The sequence below is a fragment of the Entelurus aequoreus genome, linkage group LG24 (assembly GCF_033978785.1).
Source record: "Entelurus aequoreus isolate RoL-2023_Sb linkage group LG24, RoL_Eaeq_v1.1, whole genome shotgun sequence".
NCBI lineage: Eukaryota > Metazoa > Chordata > Actinopteri > Syngnathiformes > Syngnathidae > Entelurus > Entelurus aequoreus.
This window is the reverse complement of record NC_084754.1, coordinates 14,952,137-14,977,927: the sequence shown is the minus strand read 5'-3', so window position 1 is coordinate 14,977,927 and position 25,791 is coordinate 14,952,137. Positions and strand designations below refer to the sequence as shown.

At 39.4% G+C, this 25,791-nt stretch overlaps 1 protein-coding gene across 2 annotated transcripts in view; it reads right to left on the bottom strand.

The window, feature by feature from the left end:
* Window positions 1-22,269, bottom strand: part of osbpl5 (oxysterol binding protein-like 5) — an 82,811-nt gene extending 60,542 nt beyond the window's left edge. For both annotated transcript variants that reach the window (XM_062036025.1, XM_062036026.1), the window contains exon 1: window positions 22,109-22,269. The gene's annotated coding sequence lies outside the window, so the exon portion shown is untranslated. The remainder of the gene's footprint in view (window positions 1-22,108) is intronic.
* Window positions 22,270-25,791: the final 3,522 nt, after the last annotated feature.

Genomic DNA, 25,791 nt, shown 5'->3' with positions numbered 1-25,791 from the left:
AGGTCCATGGTTTAATAGTATTGTTGATTTTCTGTCTATCCTTCCAGTCAGGGGTTTATTTCTTTTGTTTCTATCTGCAGTTAAGCCCGATGCTATCACGTTAGCTCCGTAGCTAAAGTGCTTCGCCGATGTATTGTCGTGGAGATAAAAGTCACTGTGAATGTCCATTTCGCGTTCTCGACTCTCATTTTCAAGAGGATATAGTATCCGAGGTGGTTTAAAATACAAATCCGTGATCCACAATAGAAAAAGGAGAGAGTGTGGAATCCAGTGAACCCTTGTACCTAAGTTACGGTCATAGCGAAAAAAGATACGTCCTGCACTGCACTCTAGTCCTTCACTCTCACGTTCCTCATCCACGAATCTTTCATCCTCGCTCAAATTAATGGGGTAATCGTCGCTTTCTCGGTCCGAATCGCTCTCGCTGCTGGTGTAAACAATGGGGAAATGTGAGGAGCCCTTCAACCTGTGACGTCACGCTACTTCCGGTACAGGCAAGGCTTTTTTATCAGCGACCAAAACTTTATCGTCGATGTTCTCTACTAAATCCTTTCAGCAAAAATATGGCAATATCGCGAAATGATCAAGTATGACACATAGAATGGATCTGCTATCCCTGTTTAAATAAAAAAAATTCATTTCAGTAGGCCTTTAACAGTAATAATAATAACTTATGTAAAAACTCACAACGGTTAGTATTACAGTATTAAATCAAAATGATCAAAAACCGTGATTGATAACCATAGCGTTAGCTATCTAGCTAGCTTAAATGCTAACATGAAAACACAAGACATTAACGTCATACTCCCTTGAGAAAAGTCATACCCCAATGTAAACATATACACCGGTAATCACATTATTGTATAAACCACCAAGACACAGTATTCACATTGAACATAATAGATACTGTATATACTCCACAGTGTCCAGTTGAGACAGGTGGAGGTGTGTTAAACAGGAAGTGAACTCCCGTGACGTCACAAACCGGAAGTGAAACGAAGTGATCACCCAATTTGTATGTATTAAAAAAAACATTCTAAAACACAATGTGTTGGTTTCTTGTTTTTAATAGGATTAAATTGTGGCTATTGATGGTAAGAGTGGTCAGTTGCTCTTTCAAGGCACCAGTACCCGTGTAAGAAGTTTCATGTTGGAACTGGTCTAAAAAATACACCCAAGGCACCCTGCTGTCTAGAAACAAACCTTAAGGGTTATAAGGTTATTTGCACAGCCTAAGAACATTGTAAGAACATGTAACAATGTTACATGAGTAACACTAACAATTAGGTACTTTTTTTCAAATGTTCCCATTTGAAAAAAAACAATATCAAAATTCTAACAGTTTCTAACCAGAGTGAACACAACTTTAGAAGTAGCATTGTACATATTTTGAAGTTTAAAAATGCTGAATGACATCTTTATCATTTCAGTCCAACTGGTTTCTCATTAAAATGAGTAATTAGTAACTAACATCTCACAAGATATTTGGTTCACTGCGGTTAGTGAAATGTATAATTGTAACTAATTTTCGACAGAAGTGTCTGTCAAATGCTAATGTCACGGAATATCTCTGAAAAGATGACAAATTTGGTGAACAAAGATGATAAAAATCCCTAACTTATACTGTATGTTTACACAATCCAAAGCCTAAGTAGAGTAGAACGTCAACTCACAAGCTCAATTGGTTCTCTCACCAAAACACACCAAAATAAATGTCACCCATTGAATTTATCCAAATCAATTTAATTAGTAGCTCCCCCAAATTACCAAAATTTTAACATTCAACATGCATTTTTAAAAAGAAAATAAAACTTTTAGATAAGATACAGTATTCAGGGTTTTCCCCAGATTGCCAATATAGTTTTGGCAGTGGGGGTCTGACTATGCTAAAAAAAAATGTATAGATACATTTAAAAACAAATCTTTGTCCCTATTATAGTATTATTATAGGTGTATAGTCAATATATTGCTAGAGAGTAAGACCTGATGTTGTGGGATGGATTTTACAGGGTTAATTCTAAAGAAGTGAGGAGGCTTGTAACTCAAATTGTTGCTTGCAACTTAAAGCTTAAAAAAGTAGAGACAGCTTGTATCTCAAAATACTCGTTGCTGGAGTACTTCTAAGTTGAGGTACTTGTAGTAAAGTGCATGGCGTAGTTGCTGTGTTTTTCTTTGTGCAGACAGCACAGTCAACCCTAGACTAACACCCTCCCACCACCACATCCCACCTCCCCGGATTGTAAATAATCAAATGTAAATAATTAAATGTATATACTTGTTCTTATGCTTTCTGAGCTCTCTATGTTCACTGCTCGCTGTACATATCCTACGAAGTCAGACCGACACTGTTACAATGTCCATTTCTCAGATGATATAATTGTTGATGACTGAAGTGCTGATAGCAACCAAACCTAACCCCCCCCCCCCCCGCCCCAACCCCCTCCACATCCAACCCCCCAGATTGTAAATAATGTAAATAATTCAATGTATATACTCTGATGATTAACTTGTGTGATGACTGTATTATGCTGATAGTATATATTTGTACCATGAATTGATTAACGTGTACCCTGATTTAAACAAGTTGAAAAACTTATTCAGGTGTACTATTTAGTGGTCAATTGTACGGAATATGTACTGTACTGTGCAATCTACTAATAAAAGTTTCAATCAATCAGTCTACCAAGTCAAATTCCTTGTGTGTTACATTTACTTAGTCAATACACTTGATTCTGATACAGTATATCAGATGTGTTCCCTTGTATTTTTCATTATGCTCCTTTGAAAGTAAAGCACTGTTGAGTATATTCACACAATACACTATGTTAAATAATATATTGACTTCTCTGTGGAAAATGTGACATTTTGAAGGAGTGTTTCATGTTTTGGATGGACAGCTTACAGCTGTTAAATGGCTTTAAGCAAATACTTCACTAGCTAAGGGAGCAAAGGGAATCTTAGCACAATAGAGTTCGCTAAAAGTGTGTGACTCTGGGGACAGAGAGACACAAGGGGACAGAGAGCCACAAGATGGAATAGTATTAAGCTGTATATAGAGGATGGGGGGGGGGGGGCAGTTTAAGTCCTTAGGGAAGACCTCTGAGCACATAAACAACTTTTTAGGGGAACAGCTGCAGAGCAAAATGACTATTGAAAGTTACATTTTCAAGAGCGGGTGGTTTTATGGAGCTTTTTTCGGAGGGTGCACTAAAGTGTAATGTTCATATTTTGTAAAAGGTTCCAAGTTTTCTGGAAAAAAATAGTTTGTGCCAAAGGACTGTGTTCAGGCACTAATCCAGGTGTGACCATACACGTCTCACAAGACGAAACGATACGAGATACTGGGTTCAGGAGATTGACACAGGGGATTGTCAGTGAGATCATCCGGGCACTCATCACAACGGCAGTCATACTGGATAGGTGTCGTTTTCGCATGGCTAATAAGTCTTTATTACGCTATCGGCTAGGAATAGATTCTATTTTGGGAAAGTGGTAACGATTGACAATATAGATTCCTATGTCATGGAAAAAAGAAATCGAGGAACAAAATCCAACTCTGGGCATCAGCCACCTACAGATATTGCCAACTTCTGTACACTGCTGTTGGAATTTGAATTTTCCTGAAGGAATCAATAAAGTACTATCTATCTATCTTCTAGATCTTCCTGGCATAAATGATAATTAATTACACATTAGTGACCGCATGTACCGTAATTTTCGGAGTATAAGTCGCCCCGGAGAATAAGTCGCACCGGCCAAAAATGCACAATAAAGAAGGGAAAAACCATATATAAGTCGCACTGGAGTATAAGTCGCAAGAATTTGAAAGGCAACTTAAAATAAATAAAGAATAGTGAACAACAGGCTGAATAAGTGTATGTTATATGACGCATAAATAACCAACTGAGAACGTGCCTGGTATGTTAACGTAACATATTATGGTAAGAGTCATTCAAATAACTATAACATATAGAACATGCTATACATTTACCAAACAATCTGTCACTCCTAATCGCTAAATCCGATGAAATCTTATACGTCTAGTTTCTTACGTGAATGAGCTAAATAATATTATTTGATATTTTACGGTAATGTGTTAATAATTTCACACATAAATGGCTCCTGAGTATAAGTCACACCCCCGGCCAAACTATGAAAAAAACTGCAACGTATAGTCCAAAAAATACGGTACTGGTAGCTTGTAATAGAAATAGAAATATTAAAATAAATTCTGGTCCATTTTATACTATCAAGCATTGTATGCTGATACCTGCACAAACATCATAAATGCTGCAGTTGTGAGGTATGTACAGGAAGTGAAAGGAACAGTAACCCAGAAGCAGTGGTGCAGCATAAGGATACAATTGACAATAAAAGGAAAAAACACACAGGTTCTCTTAATTGGACAACAGTTATGGCGACGAGGATGCGACCAAAGTAACGAAGTTTGAAGAAGATACGAAAAAAGAAAAATTCTTGAAAATAATAAAAGAAAAGTCAAATATAATATCCAATTTCTTTAAAAAATAACTTTTGCTATGCTCAAATCATTCTTTAGCTATCAAAAACAAAAGAGAACAAAATGTGGAATAAAGTTCCCTGGTTTTAGAGGACATGTTTAAACATCAGCAACAACAACAAAATAATTGACCTTTAACAATGGTGTTTTTATAGGTAAACATTGTTGTAGGACATACAGCATATGGCCCCATTCCTGGGTGAATCTTGTGCGAGAGGAAGAGGGGGGTTAATAATTTTGCAGTGCAGTCTGCTGAAAATTATGAAAAGCGCCACTCTGCATTGCAACTGACGCTGTGGTCAAAGTTTGAATTGCCATATAACACATTTGAAGATATTTAACACTCTACTGGCATTTGGTGGCTAAAGTGGACAGTGCAGCCCCCCAATTCGTCACGTTTCATGTGTCAGGTGAACCTTGACGAATGGGGCCATTTGAATTCCCTTCCTACTGTACACACAAAGACTTTAGCCAGGAACACCAACCTGCCAACTGCTTCTGAAAATTACTTTAAAAAAGTAATTCATTCTAGTTACTCGTTACTTTACCAAAAAAAGTAATCTAATTACTAATGGAATTACTCTTTAATAAATGTGATTAATTACAAGGTAAAGTAAATAATGTATTCCCTAAAAAAACCCCGTCTAATATCTGGCATAATGCAGTTGAGATAAGTTTTATATATACGAGAGCAGTGTGTGCGTCTGTGTGTACCTTTAAAATACAGTGCCTGTTGCCCGGTGACGTGTGATGTCAGCGAGTTGACGCTCAGTCTGAGTCTCACGGGCATTTAATTAGCTTGAGCTGTTTTTGTTAGCTCAGCAGGCTAGCAGCGGCAGTTTATCGGCTCTGACGGCAGATCTTTTGAATCTTTCACTGGTTTGTGTCACCGCTGCTTGAGAAATAGATTGAATGTGCTTCCATTGCTGTACGGTCTTGCAAAAAAAACGGGGTATTGTTTGGATGGCACGTTAGTCCCTTTAATAATTGATTTGTTGTTCAATATTCCCTCCAACCTTTGTAGTTACTAGCGCACAGCACAGTTTGTGTCAAAATTTAAGGTAGTGAAAAAAACAGTCTTTTACGGCCAGTTCCTCCACCTAAGACTTTGTTTGTTCTGTGTTGGAAAACTGAGTTAGCAGAACTGCAGCCCCACTCTTCTCTGTGCATGGCGTCGGAAGGAGGGACACACAGAGTTTTCAGTGCGCACAGATTGATCAGTGACACTTACGTGTCAATTACTTGTCCATTTGGTTATGGTTATCGTTAAAGCGTATTTCAAACATGCTATACAGAAGTTAGTCGCGTCATCTTAGAAGCCGCACGGTTCAAAATATAGGAAAAAGGAGCGACTTATAGTCTGAAATCTACGGTAATCAATTCCGCTGGTAATAAAAGCATGCTAGTTTCGAAAAAGTCACCACTTCGAAGCTGGCTTCATGTAACAATTGCACACTATACATAGAGGTTGTTCCTGCTAGAGGAACATGTCTACATTAGAGGTGGGAATCTTTGGGCACCTCATGATTGAATTTCGATTAAGATTCAATTAAAAAACGATTACTGATGCATCTTTGATTTATGTTTATTGATGCAGTTTTACATTTCATTTCGTTTCACTAAATAAGCATTTATCACTTGCAACTTAAAAAAATGTTTTCATTTAGAACAAAAAACAGTTAAATTACTTACCAAATGTATTAAATTAATGAAAGTGTGTGCAAAACTTAACCATAAGTGCCCAATAATAAAGGAGCTGGTTGGATCTCTTGGCTTGCTGAAGTCAGCCAAATTTTAGAACCACCTGCATTACTTTGTTTACAATAAATAAATAGATTATCGATATTTGAAGTTTACCAATCTATTCTATAATTGTCCATGTCCGAATTGCTATGCATCTAAAAATCGATTATTTCTCCTACCTCCAGTTCACATGTTGGAAAATAATAACAAAATGCATTTAGACAGTGTGGACACCCCAGTTTGCGTAGGCTGTACTTGGCGGAATGCGTGGTTAGCATAGCTTGCTTTGACTCTGAGCGGCCAGCGAGCCACGGTACACCGGAGAGCATGAACAAGTCAGTTAATGTAGGCTGTACTCGGTCGTGCACCAGAGAGCGGCCCAGTTAGCGATTTTATAGGGAAATCTGAAAAAAATACCACTTTGGGTAGAAAAATAGAGGAAATCCGCTAAATAGCAGACATCTGGGATGCCTGTTAATGATGGCTGGGAAGTCAAAAGAACTATACCAAACACCGCCAACTTTCGTTGGAGCATTTAGCAGTGAACCCCTATCTGCCAGCTGTTTTAAACCTAAATGCCGATTTGTTTCGTGCGGTTAATTTGCATTACCACATCCAATCTAACGACCGTCTTCAAATTTGTTGTATGGTGTCACACGAAAAATGACTGGACAAGTAAACATTGTCACAATCAATGCAGGTGCACTTTCAAGTCCCTTATAACTTTGCATACATGAGCTTTTAACTGTCACGTTTTCCACAAATAAAAACTCAACTGAAAAATTATAAAATTTAAAATTAAGCAAGCATAATTGAATATTACTCTTTTGAGGAGCTTGCTGCGTCTTCTACATCGCTGATATTGCAGCTATCCAGTGTATATAAATAAGGATGTAACAGTATTATTAATACCATAGTATTTTGGTTTTAAAGTATTCTCAATAATACGGTGACATATGACAGTATCAAACGAAAACTTGGCGAGTGTAGTTTTTTGGGGTGTTTTATCGTTGGCCGGGTCTGTAAATAAACGATATCTCCCACAATCCTATGCGCAGCGTAGGAACGGAAAGGTAGAGGCGTGGAACGCCGTAAGCAGAGAGTGAAGTGTGTTTGTACTCGTCGTGGATAAAAGGAATTGGTATTTTTTGGGCATTAAATCTGTCCATAAATGGTTGAGTTGTGTTGCTAACAAACAGACAAACAAGCCCAAGCCAAAACGTAGAGGTAGGAAAGTCCCGCCACTTTTGTTTCGAGTGTTTCCAAGGCGACACAGAGCAAGTGGGTATTGTGGCACCGCACAGCGGGAAATCACGCAAAATAAATGTTTAACATGGGAAATACAAGTAACCTAAAAAGCTACTTAACACATCCTCCATCCATCTGTTTTTCTACCACTTGACTCTCTTGACTGTACTTTTTAAAAAGACGCTTAAACACGTAAACAATACAGGGGGCACCAACTAAAACCATCACCTATAAAGATATTTGAAGCCAGCGAAGCCAAACAACAGTTTGTCAAATTTTTACATTATTAAAAGTTAAATTGTTAGTTTACTCTTCTGAGTTTACGCTTCAGATTGTTATAAAAAATGACCACTGTAGAAGACACTGCTTCCCATAATGTAAAAGTTGAAAGACAACAAACATTATTGTTTTACACTTGTTATACTGGATGTTTATGTTGTTTCTTTAAAGACATTAACCAAGTTTTTCTTATATATATTTGCTTGAAACAGTAGATGTTCCTGCACAATTATTTGCACTTAAAAATATTTGTTTGTAGGAATAAATGTGATTAGAACATTTGAGCATTATGTTTGCCTTCAATTACAGTAAGTGTGTTTATCCTAAACATTCCCGCTACTTCATTTTACACACTAGGACATTTTTACCAAGCTTTTTTTATGACATTCACCACAATAATATTGTACCGAGGCCTTAATACTGTGAGAATATCGTACTGTGAGATTTCGTTACATCCCTCGTGTATATGTTATTAAAAAACATCCTAACTTACAAGTAGATGGAAATGAAAGTGCATTCTCTGAACCTATTGTCAAATTAATGTACTAAAAGCATATTGTGTGTTTTATGGTTGGAAAGCTCATGTCCATCGTCAACCTTTGTTTGTGTTTCAACAAATTGCAAGTAGTATGTGATGATATATTATTTGATAACGCCCCCTTCATGTCCCCAGCCACACCCCCATCGCCACATATACAGTATAGTGTCAATCTGGGGGAAACCCTGCTAATAGATATAAATCAAGACATAGGCTTTCACTGATACTGTATATTAGTGTTGTCTTAATACCAATATTTTGGTACCGGTACCAACATTTTTTCGATACTTTTCTAAATAAAGGGGACCACCATTTGTTTTATTATTGGCTGTATTTTAACAAAAACTCTTACGGTACATTAAACATATGTTTCTTATTGCAAGTTTGTCCTTAAATAAAATAGTGAGCATACAAGACAACTTGTCTTTTAGTGGTAAGTAAGCAAACAAAGGCTCCTAATTTAGCTGCTGACATATGCAGTGACATTGTGTTATTTTCCATTTGATTATTTTGTCAAAATTATTAAGGACAAGTGATAGAAAATTAATTATTAATCTACTTGTTAATTTACTGTTAATATCGGCTTACTATCTCTTTTAACATGTTCTATCTACATTTCTGTTAAAATGTAATAATCACTTATTCTTCTGTTGTTTGATACTTCACATTAGTTTTGGATGATACCACAAATTTGGTCGGACCGGTACTTTTCAGAGGTTAGGGTTAGATACGATTCATTAGTATTACGGTACTATACTAATACCGGTATACCGTACAACCTACTGTATATAGAAGTGGCTTTAGCTTTACCATAGTAGTTATGTCATATTTGGTTAGGACAAATCTACAGGTACAATTTGTCAAATCCACCTTTGTTTGATTCTGTCTTTCCCCCAGGTAATAATAAATATTTATGAGTAAGTTATCCGTTATCAGTATCGGTCCTGAAAACCAGGGAGTTATCGGTTTCGGCTAAAAAAAAAATGGCATGCATCCCTTAAAAAATACGATTTGATTTGAGTTCAAACGCAGCTCGGGGAGTAATTTGATGAGCGAAATTTACTTTTATTGGCCAAAATGTGTAGGGAGGTTGCTGCACAAAGTTGTGTGAATTGGCAGAATCGCAACATTGCAAATAGCTGGAGGATCTGATTGTCAATACAGTTAATCAAATGGTGTTTCGATGGCATCAGTAATTTGCTGTACTAACATAACTGTACGGTTCCAATGTATTTCTATGGTGTATGGAAATTGAGAAGGGCTAGGAGAGTGCGAACGACACAAGTACCAGCTGGTTTTGAAAAAGGGACAAGGGTCAGCTCAACAATGTCTGCTTCAACATGACATCTTCTATGTATTTCCCACTGCACAGCATGGGAGCCAGGACATCTGTTGTGTCTTGCTGCTCGGAGAAGCAGTGATTAAAACACAGCACAAATCACCCACGGAATGTGACTCAAAGTGCTCTTCGTATTCTCACCAGCCATCTTCCTCAACAGCATCACACTCTCTCCTCTTTTGCCATTCAAAGGCCAAGCAAAGCCAGAGCAGTAGTTGATAGGCTTAGGGAGCAACACCATTAAATATCACCGGCTGAGTAAGGTAGACCGGCACATGTCATGAGCAGACTTTGGTGTTAACAGATCAACACAGAGAAACGTCAATCATTATTAAAGCTATATTGGAGATCATTTAATGGACCATTTGTTTTGGTTATAGAGGATTATGTTTTCATGAAAAAATACATTAGATGTTCAGCATTTAAAGTGAGACAGACGCGAGCAGGGTGGATTTTATTGATCGGTTGACCTACTTTCTTTGGCCTGTCAGTATTACTAACATTCAAAATGACACACTAGTTTGCGGTGTGTCACAACGCGGTCATTCAATAACAGATCATTACACTGCTACATCTGGTCATTAAACCTTTATGGCTTTGATAACAAGCATGATAGGGTGAAGTAATCATTAAGTAGAGGTGGGTATTTTACGAAATGTCCTTGCTCAAATACAGGGAAAAGTAAGGGCCAATTCATCATTATTTGAAAAAGAATAAAAAATTCCGGTGATCTCCTGATTACCGCATAATGGTTAAGTACATTTCTGCAAAGTGGGAACAATATCTTATGATTTATATGAATATTGTGTGCATTAGGGTTGTACGGTATAACGGTATTAGTATAGTACCGCAATACTAATGAATCATATTCGGTACTATACCGCCTCTGAAAAGTACCGGTCCACCATCCCCCCGCACCCTCGTCGCCGTCACGTCGAGTCATTGCTGGTTTACGAGCAGACGAGCATGTTTGTCAGCGCACAATCACAGAGTACTTACAAGCAGACACAGTGTGTAGACATAAAAGGGAGAATGGACGCATTTTGGCTTAAAAACTAAAGATAAAGGTGAAACGCACTCAATAAGAGGTGCTTTAAGACATGGCTAGCTAGTTAGCGGCTAAAGTCCAGCCCCAGTCGGCAGTGTTTTAGCTACTTGTAAATCACTAATGGTGACAAATAAAGTATGTTTCTTACAAGTATCATCCCTGCAGGACGAGGAATAGCTAAATATGCTTCACTACACACCGTAGCTCACCGGCGTCAAAATGTAAACAAATGCCATTGGTGGATCTACACCTAACATCCACTGTAATGATAGCAAAGTACAGTAGCGTATCTAGTCGATACTAATATGATTACGTCGATATTTTTTGGCATCACAACATCCATCCATTTTCTACCGCTTGTCCCATTCGGGGTAGCGGGGGGGTGCTGGAGCCTATCTCAGCTGCATTCGGGCAGAAGGCGGGGTACACCCTGGACAAGTCGCCACCTCATCGCAGGGCATCACAACATCTTCTTTCGTTTTTTTAAAATGTATATTATGTTTGTAAACTCAGGAAATATGTCCCTGGACACATGAGGACTTTGAATATGACCAATGTATGATCCTGTAACTACTTGGTATCGGATTGATACCCAGATTTGTGGTATAATCCAAAACTAATGTAAAGCATCCAGAATAAGTGATTATTACATTTTAACAGAAGTATAGATAGAACATATTAAAAGCGAAAGTAAGCAAATATTAACAATAAATTAACAAGTAGATTAATAATTTATTTCTACCAATTGTCCTTAATAATTTTGACAAAATAATAGAATGGAAAATGACACAATATGTTACTGCATACGTCAGCAGACTGTTTAGGAGTCTTTGTTTGTTTACTTGATACTAAAAGACAAGTTGTCTAGTATGTTCACTATTTTATTTAAGGACAAACTTGCAATAAGAAACATATGTTTAATGTACCCTAAGATTTTTTGTTAAAATAAAGCCATAATGCAATTTTTTGTGGTCCCCTTTATTTAGAAAAGTATCGAAAATTACCGAAAAGTATCGAAATCATTTTGGTACCAGTACCAAAATATTGGTATCGGGACAACACTAGTATGCATTTAACGTCTTTATAAGCCTTCCACACAAAATGATAACCTCTTTGTACACTTTAAAACCTTGCCTCAACTGCTTCAAGGCATAATCAACAACCAGTTATATGTAAAGCTTTCGCATTTGTCTTAATACCGTATTTTCCGGATCATAGTCGCACCGGATTATAGGGTTGGGCGATATGGCAACATTTTTTTACCACGACTAATTTTTTCATATTATTTGATCTCAATTAAAATCAAAATGTATTTTCATTAAAGTCGGATTGTTATGTGCAGGATTATACAGAGTACTGTTGCATCCCTACTGTATATTACTGCAGTATCATGTAACAAACATTTCCGTCATGTTTGATCAAGGTAATACATGCTAACAGCTGACAACTGTTATTTTGTTCAAACATGACTGTGTTTACCAGAGGTTCAACAGTATTCTTTAATTATGTGTATACATCAGTGCTTCTCACCAGTACTTTGGCAAACAACAAGCGGTAAACCAGATTGTGCAGTTTTTTAAATCACCAATTATGTATCTTTTATTTCACTAAATAAGCGTTTATCACTTGCAAATTACACTTTTAACAGTGCATTTGTAACAAGAAACAGTTAAACTAATCCCCATCACATTTATTAAATTGATGGAAATGTGTGCAAAACTGGAACATAAGTGCCCTAAAATAAAGGAGCTGGTCGGACCTCTCAGTGTGGTGGCTCGCTGCAGTCAGCCAAATTGTACAACTGTCTGCATTACATTAGTTAGAATAAATAAATTGATTATCGATTATTGATGTTTACTAATCAATTTTATAATTGTCCATGTCCGAATTGCGATGCATCTAAAAGTGGATTATTTCCCCCACCTCTAGTTATAAGGTGCATTAAAGGTGGTCCACATAATATGTAAAGGTGATTCTTTGGTCAAAATGTTGCATAGATTATGTTTTACAGACCATTTTCAAGCCATTTTCAGACACTCTCTTCTTTTGTGGGTGGTCTTATTTACATGGCTCCACTTCGACAGCATCTTCTCCCCGTCATGTTTGTTGTACCGGTAGTTTTTAGCGCTTCCATAGCGAGTCTACTGGCAGATCTAAGTTAAAACTTTACGCTACTTTATATTAGAAATGGAAACAGCTGAGGATAAACGTCCCACAATAAGAGGATAGAGGAAAAGAAGGAGTTTATTGATTACAGTGTCGTCACAGACTACAATGGCAAACGAGCGCAAATTTTTGGGACTTATGCAGATCCCAAATGCAGAACAGCAGCAATCAATAGGTAAGAAACGTGGGTTTTGCATAATAGGTTGAAACAAAACACCAGATATTGTCTCCTAATAGGTGCCATTTTGGGTCCTTACACACACCTTACCCGTATTTACAGGTATGCACAGTACGTCTGACTACGGTAGCCGTAACGAGCCGACGTGCTTGTGTCATTTATTGAACAGGCGTCAGCATGCAATCCACACCTATGTATTTTTTATGTGTGGATGCCATCTACTAGTCACACTTATCATTACACGATGTACCAGATACAATTGTCAGTAAGCACAAACAGAATTAATCCATAATTTAGGCATACCTGGTTATAAGGCGCACTATTTTTAGTGCGCCTTGTAGTCAGAAAAATATGGTAATCAATTTTACCATTACTTTAGCCATAGGTTTTAGAACTAATGAAGCTAAATTAAGACTGTTGTTTGATCTACCGTAAATTCTGGACCATAAGCCGCTACTTATTTCCTACTACTTGAACTCTGTGGCTTATAAAACGGTGCAGCTAATTTATGGATGTTTCTTTGCTAACGGCCATGTTTTGAATTCAACAAATAGTTTTCAACAAACACTGAAAATGTGTGTAACTGTTTTTGCTATGGTGTCATCTTTTGGGAGCGTTCACTCACTGCAGGTGTTGCAGGGTGAACGTCAAAAGTATTTAGGCTTAGACAAACTTTATTGATCCACAAGGGAAATTGTTACACACAGTAGCTCAGTTACAAAGGATGGAAAGAAATGTCCTTCTGTTTAGAGCTATAAACCAGAAGTAGAAGTTATGTTCCATCTTCTAGTCATCCCTAGCGTTTCTACTCGTATGGATTCTTCATGAATCACTCCAAGCAACGTTTGTAAGTTTTACAATATTACTAAAACTATACATACTTACTAAACAGTCCCATGTGTAATGCCTGTAGGAGTGTTTTCACGCATATTTGTACGTGCTATTGTAATGTAATCAAGCAAGCGTCACTAGCATTAGCTAATATGCTAACATGTTTACGAGTGTCTGGGTTAGTATTATTAACTTACAATGGAATTCTGTATGTACTGTTTCAGTTTTGTAAATTCACCCAAACGTCATCGTGGAGTTTTTGAGTCTGTTTAGCTGATTGGAGAGCTAGTTTCCGCAGCTGGTGGTTTCATGACGATGACTTCTGTTTTGTTTGATCAGCCGTTTTACTGCCGTGTTACAGGCACCGTTTGGAAACAATTCCATCCATCTATTTTCTACCGCGTGTCCCTTTCGCGGTCACAGGATGGCTGGAGCAAATCCCAGCTGCTCTTGGGCGGAAGGCAGGGTACACCCTGGACAAGTCGCCACTTCATCGCAGGGCCAACACAGATAGACATTCACACTCATAATCACACATTAGGGCCAATTTAGGTATTTAAATTAACATTTACAAAATGGTTCTGTGTAACTAACTTATTTCCAAACGTATCTGTCTGCGGCTTTTAGTCTGGTGCGGCTAATATATGGAAAAACGTTTTTCTTCTAAAATTTAGTGGGAGCAACTTATATACCAGTGTGTCCTATAGTCCGGAAAATACGGTACTGTCTGTGTCCCTAAATCTGTTACATGCAACAACATTACACACAGTAGGAAGCGTGAACTCTTGAATGTAAACAAGGTGGGCAAATTGACACATATACCGACAGTAGTGTAGCATCAGGTCAATGTCACAGAGGTTAGATCAATATTGTTTACCTAAAAACGGTTGTAGTTCTTGTGATTGTTATTAACCAACACAGGAAATAAATCCCTGGCTAAAGGAGGGCTTTGACGGTAAAACACAAACAAACGATTTAAATCAGAGCCAATAGTACAGACTGGGCAAATTAAGGACATTGAGCTTTTAAATCTGGCCCGCCGGACATTCCCAAATATATTTTTTTTAGATCTTTAAGATCGAAACTATAGCTGCCATTATGATGTGCAGTGATGTTTTCATATTACCGTAAGTCTGAACTATACAAAGTAGTTCAATGGTTGGTATCTGCGCTTTTGCATTATATACTAGTTACCATGGTAATCTAAGTCACAGCAGCTCAGACAGGCACCAAGCAGTGTGGGTGGGGAGCATTTCCACAGATTGATCCCAGAGCGGCAAGCCTGAAATGCGGGATTCAGGGACAGACGCGGTAGGAGATTTTTACAGCAAAATTCTAAAGCTTAGTGCAGGGGTGGCCAACCAGTCAGAGACTAAGAGACACTTTTTTTTTTACTGCGTTACTGCAAAGAGCCACATCCTACACATGAACATCACCCCATCCCTTACACACACACACACACACACACACACACACACGCACACACGCACACACACGCACACACACAGAGACCTATGCTCAGCCAGATTTATTGTAAATGTCACACACCAACATGACTCCTACAGTACTAAGACCACAGGCCAGTTATTTTCAACAATTAACATGGTCTGCACTGTCTCACACACACAAACTCTCAGTTCAACCAAGTCTACATACAAAAACATAATATTATTTCTGTTACTATGCATGTTGCTTAGTGGGACTTCTGGCATTCCTTGTGACACTGAAGATTTGAAGCTTTGAAATGCGCTAATGACGCCTGACATATAAGGCAGAATGGCTTGCCATTACGTTCAATAAAAAAATATAAACTCTCCCACTCTGTTAAAAATGTCCTGTGTTCTTCTTCATATTTTCATTTTGCTGTGCTTTTTTCCCTGCCATTTTGAGAGCGAACTTGTCACAAATTGTTTACAACTGTGATCTCACGCACATGCACGTTTGACGTCACTCAAACCAACTTCGGCTTCTTCTTCTTATGTTAGACTGTCCATACGTCCTCTCTTCCCCGGACATGTCCTCTTTTGCGGGGCTGTCCGGGCGGGGTTTCTTAAATGCCTCAAATGTCCGGCATTTTGAGTTAGGGTTGCGTGTATTTTCAATGTACGTCCAGGGATAAGAACGGGTTAAAAACAAAACAAATTGTGGAGGCGAGCGCATGCAGCTGCATTCGTGAGGGAGGGGCAGAGACAGAGAGCGAGAGAGTCGAGAGACAGACAGGACACAAGAGAGAGATGTCGAGAGACAGACAGGACACAAGAGAGAGATGTCGAAACGTAAATGCAATTTCACGGATGATTTGCGGAAAAGGTATCCGTGTTTTCGTCCTGGCCGTGACACATGGGAAGCAGAATGCACTGTGTGCAGAGCAGGAAGGTATATATCTGTGGCAAATAAAGATCTACAAGCCCATATCGACACTACAAAGCACAAAACAACTGTGCAGGGCGACAGCTCGTCTGCTGTGTTTTGTTGAAATATAATTAACTTGTTTTGAGGCATTATTTACGTATACATTGTATACAAGAGGTTAAACTGTGAATGTTACAGAATATACTGTATTTTTCGGACTATAAGTCGCTCCGGAGTATAAGTCGAACCGGCGGAAAATGCATAATAAAGGGAAAAAACATATATAAGTCACACTGGTATAAGTCGCATTTTTGGGGGAAATGTATTTAATAAAACCCAACACCAAGAATAGACATTTGAAAGGCAATTTAAAATAAATAAAGAATAGTGAACAACAGGCTGAATAAGTGTACGTTATATGACGCATAAATAACCAACTGAGAATGTGCCTGGTATGTTAACGTAACATATTATGGTAAGAGTCATTCAAATAACTATAACATATAGAACATGCTATACGTTTACCAAACAATCTGTCACTCCTAATCGCTAAATCCGATGAAATCTTATACGTCTAGTCTCTTACTTGAATGAGCTAAATAATATTATTTGATATTTTACGGTAATGTGTTAATAATTTCACACATAAGTCGCTCCTGAGTATAAGTCGAACTATGAAAAAAACTGCGACTTATAGTCCGAAAAATACGGTAAGTGTGACTTATTTTGTTATACTGTCAAGCAGTGTTGGCGTTACCGCACTATGTGTGTCTTTTTACGCATTGAAATCAGAAAGGACGCGCAATTTCCAGATTTTCGGTTTGCTTGTTTTTTTAATTGTATCGATTATCGCTTTCCGCCAGTGTTTTCTTTTGTTTATATTTGGCCGGGTCAAATTTCCGTGCCTGTTTATTGCGTTTTTATTGGTCATAAATTTTGATTCGCCGAAAGTTTTATCAATGACAAGTACTGCCTCAGTTTGTACTCAGACAAGTTTACCACGAGGGGCTGTCAAAATAAAGACTTCATGGTAAACACTAAGGCACTAATAGAGTTGTTACACCTTTCCTGCTTCCGGCTCCCAGACCGTAGTCGAGGAGCGCAGGGGAGACGTTCCTCCAGGGCCGATGTACTTCGGGGGTAACACCCTTCACTTTACCCGGCAGGGGGTCTTTACAGCTACGGACTCGAGGGTGAATCACGAGGCCGGCGGTTTGTTGCAACTTTGTGACTTTATTGGTGTCTTGCACGCAGTCATCCACCAAGCTACTAGCACCTGCACCACTCACTGTTGCCGCTCCCTCACCTCTCTTGCCCACCCACTCACTGACGTCACTCACCTCACATGCTGTCATATCTTAAAGGGCCACACACACACATACGCTACTCTCATAACAGAGTTAAGAGCCGCATGAAACCAGCCAAAGAGCCGCATGAGGCTCGCGAGCCGCGGGTTGGCCAGGTCTGGCTTAGTGATGTATCAGATATATCAGATTGTAGGTGTTTGGTTTTTTTTACCCTTCGCGTTCATATTTTGCTGTGTTTGTTGCATTTTGCTTGATTGTAAAATATGTCGATGGAGAGGGGGTGATGACGTTCATATGTTGTCAATATTCAGTGTTTTATCTGTCATAGTTAATATTGTAAATCCCACATTCTTTATTTTCATGTACATTCTGGGTGTCTCATTCAGTAAAAAAAACGTTAAATTCCATTCCGTTTTTTAAGGCGGTCTGTCATAACGTTTTTAGCATTCAATCAGACATTATTGTGAGGTTTTGTATTAGTGTTCCTAAAAATCAGATATATCGCCAGACACATTTTTTTCTCTAAATTTGTAAAGTTGTTTGATACTTTACATTAGTTTTGGATGATACCACACATTTGGGTATCAATCCGATACCAAGTAGTTACAGGATCATACATTGGTCATATTCAAAGTCCTAATGTGTCCAGGGACGTATTTCCTGAGTTTATAAACATATCAATTTTTTAAAAACTAAAGAAGATTTTGTGATGCTAAAAAATATCGATGTAATCATAGTAGTATCGACTAGATACGTTTCTGTACTTGGTATCATCAAAGTGGATGTTAGGTGTAGATCTTTTCTGTCTACACACTGTGTCTGCTCGTAAGTACTCTGTGTGCGCGCTGCCGAAAACGCTCGTCTGCATGACATGACGTGACGATGGGTGGGGGACCGGTACTTTTCAGAGGCGGTATAGTACCGAATATGATCCATTAGTATCGCGGTACTTTACTAATACCGGTATACCGTACAACTCTAGTGTAAACATGAATGTTTTTTATCTATATGTGCCCTACGACTGACGGGTGACCAGTCCAGGGTGTGCGCCGCCATAATCGCTGGGAAAGGCTGTAGCTCACCCAGCCGTGATGCAAGCGAATTACAAAATATTGCCACATATTGCAGACAATATGTTGATGTCAATATGTCACAGTCAAGATTCTATACAGCCAACATCCCCTAAACCAGTGTTTTTCAACCTTTTTTGAGCCAAGTCACATTTTTTGCGTTGAAAAAATCCGGAGGCACACCACCAGCAGAAATCATTAAAAAAACGAAACTCATTTGACAGTAAAAAGTAGTTGTCGCAATTGTTGGATATGAATTTAAACCTTAACCAACCATGCATCACTATAGATCTTGTCTCAAAGTAGGTGTACTGTCACGAACTGTCACATCACGCCGTGACTTATTGAGTTTTTTGCTGTTTTCCTGTGTGTAGTGTTTTTAGTTCTCGTCTTGTGCTCCTATTTTGGTGGCTTTTTCTCTTTTTTTGGTATTTTCCTGTAGGAGTTTCATGTCTTCCTTTGAGCGATATTTCCCGCAGCTACTTTGTTTTCCCGCATCTACTTTGTTTCAGCCATCAAGAGTCGGGTTGATATCAGCACTTCAGTCATCAACAATTATATCAGCGGTTCTTAACCTTGTTGGAGGTACCGAACCCCACCAGTTTCATATGCGCATTGACAAAAAATTTTTTTTTTCAAATTCAAGACAAAGTTGTATGTTTTTTTACTGGTGCACAAAATGAACTGTGCATGAACATCACCTTGTTCAAAGAACAAATCCAACACAGTGCATGAACTCACAACAAATTACACACCCGCAAACCAGATGGAACATTGTTTGGGGGTATCCATAATACGCCGATAGGGAGAAGTTTTTATTTACACGATGAGTCGGGTGTGTCTTGACCTCCGCGGCGGAGGCTCCGCCGAACCCCTGAGGCCGACTCACCGAACCCCCAGTGTTGGATCGAACCCAGGTTAAGAACCACTGAATTATATCGTCTGAGAAATGGACATTGAAACAGTGTAGGTCTGACTTTGCAGGATATGTACAGCGAGCAGTGAACATAGTGAGCTCAGAAAGCATAAGAACAAGTATATACATTTGATTATTTACAATCCGGGGTGGTGGGATATGGTGGGGGGAGGGGGTTAGTCTAGGGTTGTAGCTGCCTGGAGGTGTTCTTTTAGTGCAGTTTTGAAGGAGGATAGAGATGCACTTTCTTTTACACCTGTTGGGAGTGCATTCCATATTCATGTGGCAATAGAAGGAGAATGAGTTAAGACCTTTGTTACCATTTAGTGGTCAATTCTACGGAATATGTACTGTGACTGTGTAAACCAGGGGTGCCCATTACGTCGATCGCGAGCTACCGGTCGATCATAGTGGGTGTGTCAGTCGATCGCCAGCCAAGCATTAAAAAAACACACCTAAAAATGAGCGATCATCAATCTTCACTATGACGTCACTTTCGTCACTTGATTGACATTCACGGCACCTGAGGGTCTTGTGAGATGACACTGATTGCAGCGAGATCATTATTAAGAAAAAATGACAGAGAAGAGGGTGAGAAACACTTTTTATTTCAATAGACTTTTGCGCCGTACCTGCTGTCAAAACCCTAAAGGCCGACTGCACAGTTCCTGTCTTCACAATAAAAGTGCTGCTTCAAGGATGAAGCAGCAGGAGCCTGCGCTAACAAAATAAGAGTCTCAGGAAGCCAGAGCGCACAAGAACTAGCAAGCTACGGAGTTTGCCATCAACGTATTTCTTGTAAACTGTATAAAAACGAGTATGGAAGCTGGACAAATAAGATGCCAAAAACCAACCACTGTCATGTGGTATTGGACAGAAAGGAGGACTTTATTTCTCCTCCATTTGAAAATGTGGACGTTATCAGCACGACTGTCTGATTCCAATCGATGCAAGTCATCAGAATCAGGTAATACACCAACTTATATTCTTGTCTTCATGAAAGAAAGGAATCTATATGTGTTAAACATGCTTGTATTATCATTAAACACCTTTAACTTGTTAACAAAAACGTCTCTTTTATGATTAAATCAATATAAATTATATATAAATTATATATATGTATGTATATATATATATATATATATATATATATATATATATATATATATATATATATATATATATATATATACATATGTCTTAATTAGATTATCCAAAAAAATAGTGCTCAATACCGTGGTAGAGCGCAATATATGTATGTGTGGAAAAAAAAAATCACAAGACTACTTCATCTCTACAGGCCTGTTTTATGAGGGGTTCCCTCAATCATCAGGAGATTTAAATAGAAGCATTCACATACCATGGTATATGTAGGACACAGAACGGGTGGGTACAGGCAGGCGTAGGGGCGTGGTGATTGGCTCATGTGTTACCTAGGAGGTGGTTTCTTCTGTGACGGCATGCTGATACAATTTCGCTGCGTTTGTTGAGGGATGACAGGTCTGGGCGGTATATAATAAACAGATTCTCTTTTAAGCATAGGTTGCATCTTTTATTACCACCTTACAACAGTGGTAATAAAAGATGCAACCTGTCCACCTTTTACCGTCCGAGTCGCGTCCGTTGTGTCCTTGGGCAAGACACTTCACCCTTGCTCCTGATGGGTGCTGGTTAGCGCCCTGCATGGCAGCTTCCGCCACCAGTGTGTGAATGGGTGAATGTGGAAATACTGTCAAAGCGCTTTGAGTACCTTGAAGGTAGAAAAGCGCTATACAAGTATAACTCATTTATCATTTATATATGAATGTGGTAGATCCCCTTGACTTGGTCAATTGAAAAGTAGTGTGGGCACCCCTGGTGTAAACTGTATAGTTTCATATAATGTATTCTCATCCTTTGCAATCTACTAATACAAGTTTCAATTAATTAATCAATCTCACGGTAGTGTGCCGCCGCACAGTGGTTGAAAAACACTGCCCTAAACAGAAAGGGCTTGACAACGCCTACACGTTACACTATTTTAATGTCTACCACCCACTCCTTGGTCTTTGGAATCCCTCGCCATGCCACGGCACTTTGAACAGTGGTGACGTCACGCTGCAGCCTGCAACACGGTGATGTGCATCATGTGAAAGGATGATGGTAAATACGTGCTATCTGGAGGAACTGCTACGTCACGTGTGCCCTTATATGGGTTAACGGTGCCCCTTCCTATCCACGTTGAGCCATCAAATAAATACGTGTTTTTAATAGCAGAGCGAACATAAATGGTGTTAAATGTTTAGGATAAAAGAAGGAGTGGGGGGCTAAGGTGGCGACAGTGTGTTTGGTGCGGCTAAGCTAGCTGCACATTAGCCCCCCACCCCTGCCCTGCCTCGCACAACGGACAAGAGTGGGCGAATTCCTTTGAAGGTTTTTACCGTTAAGTAGTTCAATGTAACGTAAATCAGGCGTAAAAAGAAGAAAAAAATAACAAAGCGCGCGGCTGCCACGCAACACTGTGACATTCACGTTTTATTGCAACAAATACAAGTAACGTTAGCTAAAAATAGCAAGTTGGCCAAAACAACTCACCGTGTGTGGGTCGGGTTCACGCGGTCGTGTCCAAGCTCCGTGCCGAGTTCGGCGTCATAGCCACAAGTATTGCTGGTTTGCGAGGAGTGTTGTTGGAGAAGTTGTTCCGTCTCAATATGGAGTAGCGGGGACGACTGTGCTGCTGCTGCTGCTGCTGCTGCTGCTGCTGCTGCTGCACTGACAGCCCTGGCGCCCCCTGCGGCCATAGGGAGAATGACAACAGTGGACAGCGTCGTCCCTCCCTCACATCCGGGTAATTATTCCGTTTATTTTGTTGTTTACAACCTTAAAAGATTAATTAAATGATTTTCTAAAATGTACATGAGTATTCAAAGCCTTTAGGTTTACATAGGAAAATGGGGATTAAAAAAAAAAAATTCAACCGCAAGTTTGTGGAATTTAAAAGTGTTTACATAATCAGAATCAGAAATACTTTATTAATCCCCGAGGGGAAATCCCATTCAAGATCAGACAAACATTACAGGGAGACAGAACAGGATCGCTGACGGGTCTGCCAACTATAACGTAAATGACCGCCAGTGGCCTAGTGGTTAGTGTCCGCCCTGAGATCGGTAGGTTGTGAGTTCAAACCCCGGCCGAGTCATACCAAAGACTATAAAAATGGGACCCATTTCCTCCCTGCTTGGCACTTAGCATCAAGGGTTGGAATTGGGGGTTAAATCACCAAAAATGATTCCCGGGCGCGGCACCGCTGCTGCCCACTGCTCCCCTCACCTCCCAGGGGGTGATCAAGGGGATGGGTCAAATGCAGAGGACAAATTTCACCACACCACCTAGTGTGTGTGTGACAATCATTGGTACTTTAACTTTAACTTAACCACAACACCAGGGGGAGCTCCACTAACCACGTTAAACCCAGATTCCGATCTAACAAGGGTCTTAAAGGCCTACTGAAATGAAATTGTTTTATCTAAACGGGCAATGTTCCCTCTAATTGTTCATGTGTGTGAGCAAACACAAAAACTCCCTGAGCATTCAGTGGAGCACATGTGAGCAACATCACACGTGGCAATACCAGCAGCACGCCTGTCTCAAACCAATCTTTTATTATAACACTCAAATGACAGGAGTCATTTTCATGAGATTGTTTAGTAATATTAGTGATTTGGCCCACTTGTAATGAAAATAAAAGAAATCTTGTTTTTCATAAGCTATGGATTAGTATTGTACAGTATGTCTGGGTGGGGGTCCTGCTTTGGAAATCATTTGTACCCCTTCAGAGATCACATTTAGTTGCCCTAAAACATCCTCATGTTGCACAATGAAATGTAAGCATAGGATGAAGTGTGCATTCCTGTAACTTTCTCTAGTAACAGCATTCCATGATTAATATCAATAAATTAACATTAATAATAAATGACAGTAGAATAAGCACACGTATGACTGAGGAGTCATAGTGTAACTTTGTGTGGTGTTTGAGTTGTCCGACTTTTTGTGTGGCCATAAACGCACCAGTGGCTTAGTGCTATGCGTGTTGGTGACAGATGACAAGTTGGTTTTGGCCTGGTTTGTACGGCAGAAAATGACTAGTTTTTCGAGATACAAGTGTTTTACTCATGTTTTGGTGTGGTTATGTCCGAATATAAACAGTTTTGCTCAATAAAGTGATTGATATAATTCCTGTCCCCGAAGCATCTCGATAGACGTTACAATAATCGAACGGTGTTGACGATCACCGTTAGGGCCGCTTGTTGTCACTGTCACTCAGAGTTGCATTGCAAAATTATACAGAATAAATGATGTGTTTATTTTGTTTAGAATTCAGATGGGATTTGATTTGGTGCGTGGCACATATTTGCTGTGCGCAGAGGACGCTTGAGCAGTGCGCAATTGCGCAGGCGCGCACCTTAGAGGGAACGTTGCTGACGGGTCTGCCAACTTCCGGCGCCCCTTAGAAAAAAGGTGAGATACAGGTAAACAATGGAGGGGTTGAGGAAAAAAAATCGGGAAAAAAATCGGTCTAAGCCTGGGTCCATGGAGAGGGGGTCCAGACTGAGGCCAAGGGAAAAAACAACTCATAGCCATAGCACACATCCCTCTTACATGTATGTGTGTAAGAGGGAAACATAAAAGAACACAAAGTACAATAAATACATTAAAAGAGCAGAGCTGATGCAACCAGCCATTTCTACATACAGCTATGAATAAAAAGTAAAAGAAACATATACACTGTGGTGGCCTCTGCGGTGTTCCACGCCATCGTCTGCTGGGGTGGAGGGAGCATGGCCAGAGACAGGAGCACCTTTTACGCTACTTATTAATACAGAATATCTCGATATCTCTTTTTTTTCCTTCTATTATCACGTCCGTTGTGTCCTTGAGCAAGACACTTCACCCTTGCTCCTGATGGGTCGTGGTAAGTGCCTTGCATGGCAGCTCCCTCCATCAGTGTGTGAAAGAGTGTGTGAATGGGTGAATGTGGAAATAGTGTCAAAGCGCTTTGAGTACCTTGAAGGTAGAAAAGCGCTATACAAGTATAACCCGAACCCTTTTATTATTTATCTCTACACATGGTTCTTACTATTTTACAACTTTTATTATGTTTATTTTCCAACGTTCTTCAGATGAGCCATCTGCCTCAGGGGTTATCGGTCGCGCTTGTGGGGGCGCGTTTGTGTCAGCGTCCTGGTGGCCATAGGCGCCGATCCTGTGGGTGCTTCGGGGCCCCACGTACAGAGATACCAAACACAAACACACACACAACATGCACGCATATGCAACTACATGGACCAATGATTGCATGGCTGAGTACAGAGGAGACATGTGAGTAAACACTATCACAGGAGCCATCTGCACCTGGAGGTCATCAGACCTTAACCACCAGCATAGGTGCCGATTTTACATGTGGACAACACCCACGTGGGATTGATGGCAACTTTCAATCTTTAAAATAATTTTTGAAAAATCAATCTTGTTGTAGTTAATTTTGTGGTGAGTTTGGTCCGTTTAAATAATAAAGCCACAAATCATATGGGATATTAACTTCGCTGAACGTCTATTTTTTAATACATACACACCGCGCAACCACTGGCTGACATAGATCGGCACCTATGCTGGTGGTTATAGTCTGATGACCTCCTGGTGCAGATGGCTCCTGTGATAGTGTTTACTCACATGTCTCCTCTGTACTCAGCCATGTAATCATTGGTCCATATAGTTGCATTTGTGTGTATGTTGTGTGTGTGTGTGTGTGTATGTGTGTTTGTGATTGGTATCTGTGTCTGTGCGTACCCATATGATAATAGGGGATATGGGTCACCGGGGTATTGTTTTTAACTTTGTAAAGCACTTTGCGTTGCATTTCTTTTATGTATGAAAAGTGCTCTATAAATAAAGCTTGATTTGATTTGATAAACAACCAGATCAGGAGTGTCTAAGCTTTTTTCCACCAAGGGCCACATACGATGTTTTGTATGCGAGGGCTATGTATATACATATGTATATGTATGTGTGTATATATAGTACAGGCCAAAAATTTGGACACACCTTCTCATTCAATGGGTTTTCTTTATTTTCATGACAATTTACATTGTAGATTGTCACTGAAGGCATCACAACTATGAATGAACACATGTGGAGTTATGTACTTAACAAAAAAAAGTGAAATAACTGAAATATGTTGTATATTCTAGTTTCTTCAAAATAGCCACCATTTGCCCATA